The sequence below is a fragment of the Phymastichus coffea genome, unplaced genomic scaffold (assembly GCF_024137745.1).
Source record: "Phymastichus coffea isolate CEN01 unplaced genomic scaffold, Cenicafe_Pcof_1.1 PCOF00008, whole genome shotgun sequence".
Classification (NCBI taxonomy): Eukaryota; Metazoa; Arthropoda; class Insecta; order Hymenoptera; family Eulophidae; genus Phymastichus; species Phymastichus coffea.
The window spans coordinates 5,870,713-5,880,830 of record NW_026706819.1 but is presented as its reverse complement, the minus strand read 5'-3'; positions in this window follow the sequence as shown (position 1 = coordinate 5,880,830).

Below are 10,118 nucleotides of genomic sequence, written 5' to 3'. Positions count from 1 at the left end.
CTGACTTTTGCACCATGATAACGCCCCTGCTCACACATCGTTACTTATGCGTGAATATTTGGCCAAAAACAACACAGTAATGGTACCGCAGCCACCGTATTCCTCAGACCTGCCCTCTTGTGACTTTTTCTTATTCCTAAAACTGAAGAAGCCCATGAAAGGACGACGCTACGCCACAATTGAGGAGATAAAGATGGCATCGAAGGAAAAGCTGAACAAGATCACAAAAAATGATTTTTTTAAGTGCTTCGAGGATTGGAAAAAACGTTGGCACAGGTGCACTATAGCCGAGGGGGATGAATTTGAAGGAGATAAAATAGATATTCATGAATAAATAAATGATTTTTGAAAACATATAAAATTCACGATATTTTATGAACAGACCTCGTACAACGGCCTATTGAAACTGTAAATCTCAAGAACAGTAACGCCCGTCGCGTTTGCGGATGTTGTCACCCTAGTAATTGTCGACAAGTATCTTGAGGATATGAAGAACCTACTCAATCAGACATTAAGTATGCTTCCTGGATGGACGAATCAGGACTCAATATGGCCAAACATAAAACACAGTTAACGCTTATAACTAGCAGAAAGGTACGCGAAACAGTGGCACTACAAGTTAAGGAACGTGAAGTAGGATCACAACCATCCATACGTTACCTCGTAACTACTTAACATACAACGTATCTATTCGTAATGATTGATGCGCGCCTTAGTTTCAGTGACCAAGTCTAGCACGTGAGCAGTAAAGCATCTGCAGCCGCGGAAGCGCTATCCCGCTAAATATAGACGAGCCCAAACCGAGACACCGAGCCCTCTTAACGTCAGTAGTGACATCAATACTGTCCTATGGACCAGTGCGCTGGAGAGACACGAATGCCAAAGGAGGATATGCCCAGTGAGCCGGCAAATAGCACTAAGAATTGCTAGTGCGTTCAGAACCGTCTTCAAATATGCGGTACATGTTATCTCAGGTCATTTAAAATCTTGGAAGAACATAAGAAAATGTACCAGCGCCGTAGCCAAAAAGAAATGGTTACAGATGACTGCAAGAAAAGAGAAAGACAGAAAAGCTTTAAACGCTGTCAGATGAAGTGAGATAGTTCTGAAAAGGGCAGACAGACTCACCAGTTCATCTCACGAATAACGGAATAGGTCATCTTTCAAAACGGTGTGAGGTTGGTCTCTCTTAGGAGGAAAGAGCAACACGTCAGAGTCAGACAACGCGAGATCGTCACAGGGATTACCTTCGATGAGGAAAGGGGGTTTTCCTCAAGGTTACCCGTAGTGCACACGGACGCCTTGCCGTGCGGACCGAGGGTGCCACCGAGGGGTAGCGGAGGGACAAATACTAGGTTTTATGGAAGGACGGCTATCCTCGATACCTAACCAGGGCGGCGAGGGGGGCCCGTCTGAGGAAGTTGTGTTAGGTAGGATATGACAGGGGAGTCAGGAAACGAAGAAAGGTCTCGAATACGCCTGATCACCGGTCGCGAACCATGTGCTGGCGGTGGGCGTCGGTATCCGAGTCCTTGTGGTGGGATCCTTGTCGTGGTGCCTTCATTCTTTGTACATTGATTACTTATTAGATATACATGACTACTTCTCTAGCGCGACAGTGGCAAGCGGGGTCTTAGACAAGTGCGACGCAGGCGCGCAGTCCTCAGTCAGTGGAGACGAGAATTAAATTAAATATGTCTATTTACTAGAAGTTCTGCGCGAGGTTGAGTTGTCACAACGCCCCCCACAAACAAAATTGAAAGCTGGTGCTGAAACTTTGTTTGTTAAGCAGAAAGAAGACCAGAGCGGGCGAATTCTCAGCAAGCTATCGTGTATTTACAGATACAGTACATGTTTTCATTGCCTCCCGCTATGGGGCAATGTAGAGGTCATATAAAATCAAGTTTTGTTATATTTAATCATTTAGTTTATTTATGTTCGATTTCGGCGAGCCATTCGTCGATGTCTGCCGTCGGGTCGTCGATATCGTCCCGGCACGCCTCGATACCTCTCATCATCTTGTTTTGGAATTCCCACATATCCAGCTGATGACTTGTCGACGCTGGTTCCAGAACACGTTTCGCCGGTGTCGGTTTTGATCTTCTCGACCATGCTGCTGCTGTCGGAGTTTGGGTGGTCATATTTTTAGCCATGTTGACCTGGGTATCTGTTCCTGCTTCATGCAGGTTGAAGTAACATCTCAGGAACCGCTGGCTTTGACCAAAAATGATACGCTCCGTTCCCGGCGAAGTAGTCTGCTGCAGGGGCACTGGCGAAGATGCGAGTTCTCGCAACTCGCCATTCCGCACCTACACGGATACATTGTATTTTTCTCCTTCAGCACTAGTTTACGTTACCGCACTTTTCTGGCGTTTCGGCATTGTGGCGATGGTTGTCCGGCGCTGGTTGGAAGAATACTGTGGCGTTCTACGATTTTGTATTAGTCTCGTGGTATGTAGATTTGTAGTTGTGTTTATGTGTAAGAGGTATTGAATGTTATCCCCCTCCCATTTAAGTATATAATCCGATTTTTATTTCTCAAAGTCAAGCGCACTGTTTTGGTTACGTAATTGTATATTACATGGGTATGTCGCGCGTTGACTGTTACTTGATTATTACGCTATGTACGGAATGTCACGTCAAGTTTTTGATGAATTTAATTTTGGTTTTGAGATTTTCCGGTTAATCTTCTTCTATGTTTTAGTTTCCGTAAGAGTAGCTACGCCTTTACAAATTAAGATATTTGTGTAATCGCTAGTACAATTATATGCAAGAGAGTTAGAAAATGAAAATTTTAAATTTAATTATTTTCATTGAATGGGCGAAGGTCACGCATGTGAAACTGTCCTTTGTCGTTGTTTTTCTCATCGACGATGATGTATGTGTCCTCGGCGATCTTCTTTTTTATTATGAAGGGACCTATGTAAACGTTAAAAAATTTGTGGATTTTATCGTTTTCCACGCTTGAAACATTGGAGGCTTTAATCATAACTTTATCGTTTACTGTATAGATTTTATGAATTTTATTTTTATTTTTTCTGTTCGCTCTATCTTTTAAACGTTTGTGCATTCTTTCTCTTGCTAGAAATAGCTTTCTCTCATATGAAATTTCGTCCTGAACTGGAATTTTTATATACTTTTCCCATACACGAGTGGGTCATTTGTTGAAATGTAATTCAATCGGAGTAAAGCCCGTTGTGTCATGATGAGTTGCATTGATTATTTTAGAAATGATTTCTGTATACCGAGCCCAACCTTTGTGCGAGTTTTGCGTGTAATATCTAAAGAATCTTGAAAGCTCTTTATGTATATACAATATTTGATTGAGGGTGGCGTATTGAAGAGAATGTTGCTTTTATGTCGTTTTCCGTGAGCTTAGTTTTCCACTTACTCGACGTGAACTGGGTGCCGTGATCCGTGATAATGCCGGACGGTTTTCCGAATTTTATTATGTAATCTTTCAATATTTTGTTTATTACCGCTAGAGTATTAGCTTTTTTTAATTTGTATAAGACTACATATTTACTGAAAATGTCAATTATCGATAAAATATATTTTACACCGCCTATTGAGGTTTGCAACGGGCCGTAAAAATCTATAGATAATAATTGATTTGGCTTGTCTATTAATATTGGTTGAAACATTTCCTCGTAGCGAACTGTCAAGTGTTTTGTTCGTTGACAAATTTTGCATGATTTTAATAATTTTTTAATTCTTTTATGCATTTTTCGTGCGAAAAATGCTTCGCTAATAATTTTGTAGGTTTTAAAAGCCCCTACATGGCCATAAGCTTCATGTATCTCATTAACAAAGTCAAGAAATATTTTATCTAAAATGATTACTTTGTTTATAGAATGTGCAACTTTATAAATTAAATCATTTTGCATTTTATAATTTTCATTGTTTTTAAGTTTTTCTTTAATTTTCATGCAGTAAGGGTCTACGCGTTGGAGACCAACAATACTTTTTATTAATTTGATGGTTTCTTTCTTTAATTCAATTTTATTTATTGCGTGTATCAAAATATCGGTTTCATTACTTTCATTATTTTGAGGGTGCATTTGTCTACTTAAGTAGTCTGCGCTAGAATTTTTATTCCCTGCTATATGTTCTAACTGAAAATTGAAATCTTGTATTGACAAACACCAACGCGTTAATCTTGAATTATTGAATCGGCTTGAATTTAAAAAGGTGATGGCTTCGTGATCCGTGCGTACGAATATATTTCTCGCGCCTCTCAAATATGATTGTAGCTTGTGCAACGACCATACTATTGCCAGTAACTCTTTTTCAGTTGTATAGTAGTTTATTTCACTTCCCTTCAATGTACGACTATGGTTGCAAATTATTTGTTCCTCGTCTTCATCGTTTAATTGAGACAAAATTGCTGCTATCGCATAGTTGCTCGCGTCGGTTGTTAGAATGAACGGTTTATCCTTATCCACGTAGGCTAATATCATGTTTATATCAAACGCGCACAATATTTTATGAAATGCTAATGTATGTTGCTCGTTACATTTGAACTTTGCGTCTTTTTTCAGCAAATCCAGTAGAGGTAAAGTTAATTCAGCGTAATTCTTTACAAAACGCGTATAGAAATTAACGAATCCTAGAAACGATTGCAATTCTTTAATATTTTTTGGTTCCTTGAAACATTTGATAGACGTGATTTTATCGGGATCCGGTATTATCCCATTTGGAGTCAAGAGATATCCCAAAAATTCTATGACTGCATGGTAGAATTTCGACTTTGCAAAATTAAAGGTAATATTGTGTTTTAGCGCTCGTTGAAAGAGTAATTTCAAATGCTGTAAATGTTCTTCGAACGTGCTAGATCTTACATGAACATCATCAACAAAATTTAGTATAAAATCATGAAGGTCATTAATCACTTCACCGAGTACTCTAATTAGTGCTGCGGAACTTGTTTTTATTCCGTACGCTGATACGTTAAATTCGAAAAGTCTATTTAAGATCATGAATGCAGTATATTTTCTACTGTCTTCTATTAAACCGATTTGACAATAACTACTTGTTAAATCAAGGCTTGACATGAAAGGTTTTTTGGTACATCTACTTAAAATTTCAGTAATAGATGAAGGAGATTCATAATCATCGTACAATTTTTCATTTAATTTTCTCGCGTCTAAACATAATCTTATTTCGTCGTTTTTCTTTGGTACGACTATCATTGGATTTATGTATATACTTTGAGACGGTCGAATTATACCCATTTGAAGCATTTTATTTATTTCCGCTTCTACCTTTTTTCTATAATGAATCGGTACAGGGTATTGTTTAGTAAAAAAAGGTTTATCGTCTTTTAAATGGAGTTTGTGAATATAAGTGTTAATCAAACCAGGTTTTTTCAAAAATACAGCTTTATATTTGAGTATGAGATTACCCAATTGCATTTTTTGTTCAAATGAAAGTCTATTACTTATTTCAATTTTTTGCTCAATTTCGGCATTGGAGATATCGAACTCAGAATCAATATAATCCCGGCACTAAAAATCCGTTTCCGAACGCAACATGTGATAGTCATTATCGCCTTTGTTGCGTTCTATCAGGCTCAGTGCCAAAGTATTTGTAACCGAGTTAGTGCCGTATGACATTTCAATTGTGCAATCGTTTACTGTAATTTCAACCCTCTTAGCTTTAATATGAATTACCATTTTTAAAATTTCTTGCGACTCGATACCGAGTGTACAATGTTTTAATAATTTTGGTACTACGATATAGATTAGATTCTTTTTCAAACCGTTAATTGCGGTTGGAATTAACTTTTGTATTTTTAAACGAGTTGATTTGCTACCGGTTGCGGCCTTAATGAATTTTCCGGTCAACGGTAGAGTTGGACAATCTTGAAAAAATTTCAAGTTTTCATTATAAAATCTTTCCGAGACAGCAGTTACTTCACTCCCAGTATCTATGAGTGCTCTCACGTTTTTACCATTCAATTCGATATCAATTTCCGGGCATAACGAATCGATCATTGTTTCTCCTACTGGATTAATTTCGGGCGCTAAATCTTCGTGAATATCTATTAATGCTGCTGATAGCAATTCAATTTTGTTAGGTAGTTTTGATGAAGTTGTATTTTCCAATTTATTGCTATTTTGAACTGCTGTAGTATCCGAGTTTAAAAATGCAACTGTTTCTAGTTTTTTGCGACATTACTCGGGTTTAAGTCGATATTTAAAATATCAATTGACTCATGTGATTCCGTGATTCGTTGATTAGAAACTGGTGGATTCCGTATTTCTTTTTGATTTTTAGTTTTGATAGATTGTAATTGTTGAGTGTTGATAGATTTTTGCCATGGCTTTTTGTTTTCAATTTTGTTTTCACCTTCTTTGGGTTTTTCTTTTTTGTCTTCGGCAGATTTTTGTTCCGTTTTTTGTTGACGCGCTATAGCTTTCTTGTCATCCATATCATAACCGAACAAGATTTGAAGAAGGTTAGCTAAATTTTTCACTTGATAGCCGTTTAATGCGTGCCGAATACCCTTTTCAAAGTGCTCACAAATTTTTTCTGACAACTCAGCCTCGTCGTACGGTAGTTCCAATTCTTTTGCGTACCCGCAAATCGTTGTCGCGTAACTTACTCGGGTGAGTTTGCCCCCCGGAAAATACTGACCAAACTCGATTTTGCGTTTCGTTTGCCGTTGAATTGTGGTATTCCAGAATCTTTCTTTAAATAATTGCTTGAAATGTTGGTATTCCAACTGCTCAGTATTCTGGTTATACCACCACTCTTTGGCGACACACTCATGAGCTTGAGAGACGATCTGAATGCTTTGATCCGGCGTGATATTTTTTAAATTAATATATCCGTCTAACTCATTCAAGAATTTTATAGGTCTCTCTTGATCAGTACCTTTGAAAGTAGGGATTTGTATTTTAATTTTTGACGAAGTGTCAATATTTGCATTGCTGCCGAATCTAGATAAACTGTTTTTTAGTGCTGTGATTTGATTTTCAAATTCTATGCTAATTTCATCGATTTTCTTTATTAGGTCAGATTTTACTTTACAGATTAAGCCGTCGTAATCTGTTTCTTGCACTTCCTGTTAGAGTGCAATTATTTCTTGCTTAATGTTGCTGATAGATTCCGACAAAGCGTCTATTTCGTCTCGACGTGGAGTTTCAAGAAGATGATTTGGCATTGTAGTAAAATCTGCGGGATCGGATAAAATTGCCGCAAAAATTTTATCTATTTTCTTTTCAGTTTCGACTTGCGCGTTGTATAAATCCGTAACTTCGTTAGTTAAGGCTTTAATCAATTCATTTTGCTTGTTTGAATATATGTTCGCGTCGATTTCAAATGACAAATCACGCAATTCATTGCTTAATGTTATAGATCTACGACTCATTTTTGATGGTATTTCAGAAACGGATTTAATTTAAGTTTATACTGACACGCTCTCTCAAATGAAAGACGCTGTTTTAGTTCTGGGCATTTATATAATAGCTTCGAAAAACAATTTCTAGAACTATGATGACTCGCCAAAAATGTATTATACCGAAATACATTTAAATGCAAAATTGTTTATTATTTCAATGAGAAAAATCCATTCCCCAAAAGAAAGAACGTTCCGTAAACAATCCTCAAACGCGTTGTCCCTGTTCGGGCGCCATTTGTGAGGTTGGTCTCTCTTAGGAGGAAAGAGCAACACGTCAGAGTCAGACAATGCGAGATCGTCACAGGGATTACCGTCGATGAGGGAAGGGAGTTTTCCCCAAGGTTACCCGTAATGCACACGGACGCCTTGCCGTGCCGACCGAGAGTACCACCGAGGGGAAGCGGAGGGACAAATACTAGGTTTTATGGAAGGACGGCCATCCTCGATACCTAACCAGGGCGGCGAGGGGGGCCCGTCTGAGGAAGTTGTGTTAGGTAGGATATGACAGGGGAGTCAGGAAACGAGGAAAGGTCTCGAATACGCCTGATCACCGATCGCGAACCATGTGCTGGCGGTGGGCATCGGTATCCGAGTCCTTGTGGTGGGATCCTTGTCGTGGTGCCTTTATTCTTTGTACATTGATTACTTATTAGATATACATGACTACTTCTCTAGCGCGACAGTGGCAAACGGGGTCTTAGACAAGTGCGACGCAGGCGCGCAGTCCTCAGTCAGTGGAGACGAGAACTAAATTAAATATGTCGTAGGTGTCGAGGGCGAGGCTGTCCAGAGGATGATCGGACGATGCCGAAAGAATACGATATGATATTGTAAGAAGACGACACAACAGTACTTAAAGAAGAGACCACCGCTTCCTGAACCTCCAATCAAATAGCAGTGAGTAGAGGACGTATGGAAGAAAAAAGAAGATAAAGCGAATGAGCTCGTGTCTCTCCCGTGAATTAATGCTTAGCGGCGGTTCTGCGGGGAATAAAGGACTACAAAAGATAAAGGTAAAGAGGCTGGAGTTTAGTGGGTAGGGATTCTAACTTGAGAAAATTAGGATCTGGTCCGTCCATCCGACCAGACAAGTTATCTAAACAACTTGGCGAGTCCCGCGCACGGAAAGCTTCGTAAGGCTCCTGGCATGGTACGTAAAAAGCATTCTCCACCTCTTCGAAAAAAAAAAATGCATAACACATACACACGTGCGCACGCGCCTGTGGATATGTACACAGATACGAATACTGTATATTCGATCTCACACACGTAAACTCTCGCACACATGACGTGTAACCGATAAACATACTACCCAATTTATGAGTGTTACGATTGGAATCATTGGAATTAGGTACAGATCCTCCTACCTAGATGCTGAATTGGTTGTAATGGTCCAAATGAATGACCAGCAAAATCTCCAGATTGCTATCCTTGCGATTTCTTATTCTGGGCATCTTCAAAGAAGAAAATTTACCATGGTGAAGTACCTTAGAATATCGATGAATTGCGTCTACGAATAGTGGACTTCGCTGATCATCTTGATCCAGACATCATCGAGAGATCAACGCCAGACGTTGGGCGTAAAGCTACGCTATGTATTCAACAGAACGGCGGACATTTCGAACAATGTTTAAATAGAGAAAATGGCAATGATGACGATGACGATGACGATGATAATGACGATGACGATGACGATGACGATGGTGATCCTGACTTACAAATTGAATGTGAATGTATGCTTGTGGGTGTGTTAGTCTCCGAGCGAATGGCTGAGTGTGTGCGTACGCATCTCTGTATGTGTGTATATATGTATGTGTATGGAAATAATTGTTGTGTTCATTGTTATAAGTAATTGTTCTCTGTTCGTTTTTATAATTATTTGTTGTGTTCGTTGTAATAAGTAAATAATCTTCTGTGTTTGTTGTTTGAAATAATTGTTCTGTGTTCTACTTAAATTTTCTACATTTCTTGTTCTGTTAACACAGTCCGACAAGATTTTTGCACAAGTAAACCATACATGGTTCCCGGAAGAATTTTTGGCGTTGAAACCGAATCCGGCCTCAGAATTTCTCCAAAACATCAGAATTTTGAGATATCCTAACCTAAAAGTGCGAAAATAGCGATTTTTGCCTATATTTGAGGTTATGTAGCACTACGACATTCTCTATACACAAAAAACTATAAACGACATCTTAAAGTAGCAGCCTAGTCCTTTCAAATGCCGTTGAGTTTGCTTAAATAGCTTATTTTTTCTTTGAGATATTGTATTTTAAAGTTTTTCGATTTCATAAATATTGTACCTCTCAGAACATACTCGTACAGCTTTGAAAGTTTCGACGTCGAATTTTATGTCAAACAACTTCAATCAACTACTGTTCTGCAAGAAAATTAAGATATACGAGGTGTGTTCAAAAAGTAAGGTGACTTTGTATTTTTATGAAAAAATATTTATTTATTTATTAATATTTATGTTGTCCCGTTCAAAGTAATCCCCCTCAGATACAATACACTTATGCCAACGGTTTTTCCAATCCTCAAAGCACTTCTCATAAGCACTTTTCGGTATAGCCTTGAGCTCTTCCAGCGATGCAGTCTTTATCTCTTCAATCGTTGCAAATCTCCGTCCTTTCATAGGTCTCTTTAGTTTTGGGAACAAGAAAAAGTCACATGGGGCCAAATCCGGTGAATATGGTGGCTGAGGCATGATTGTGGT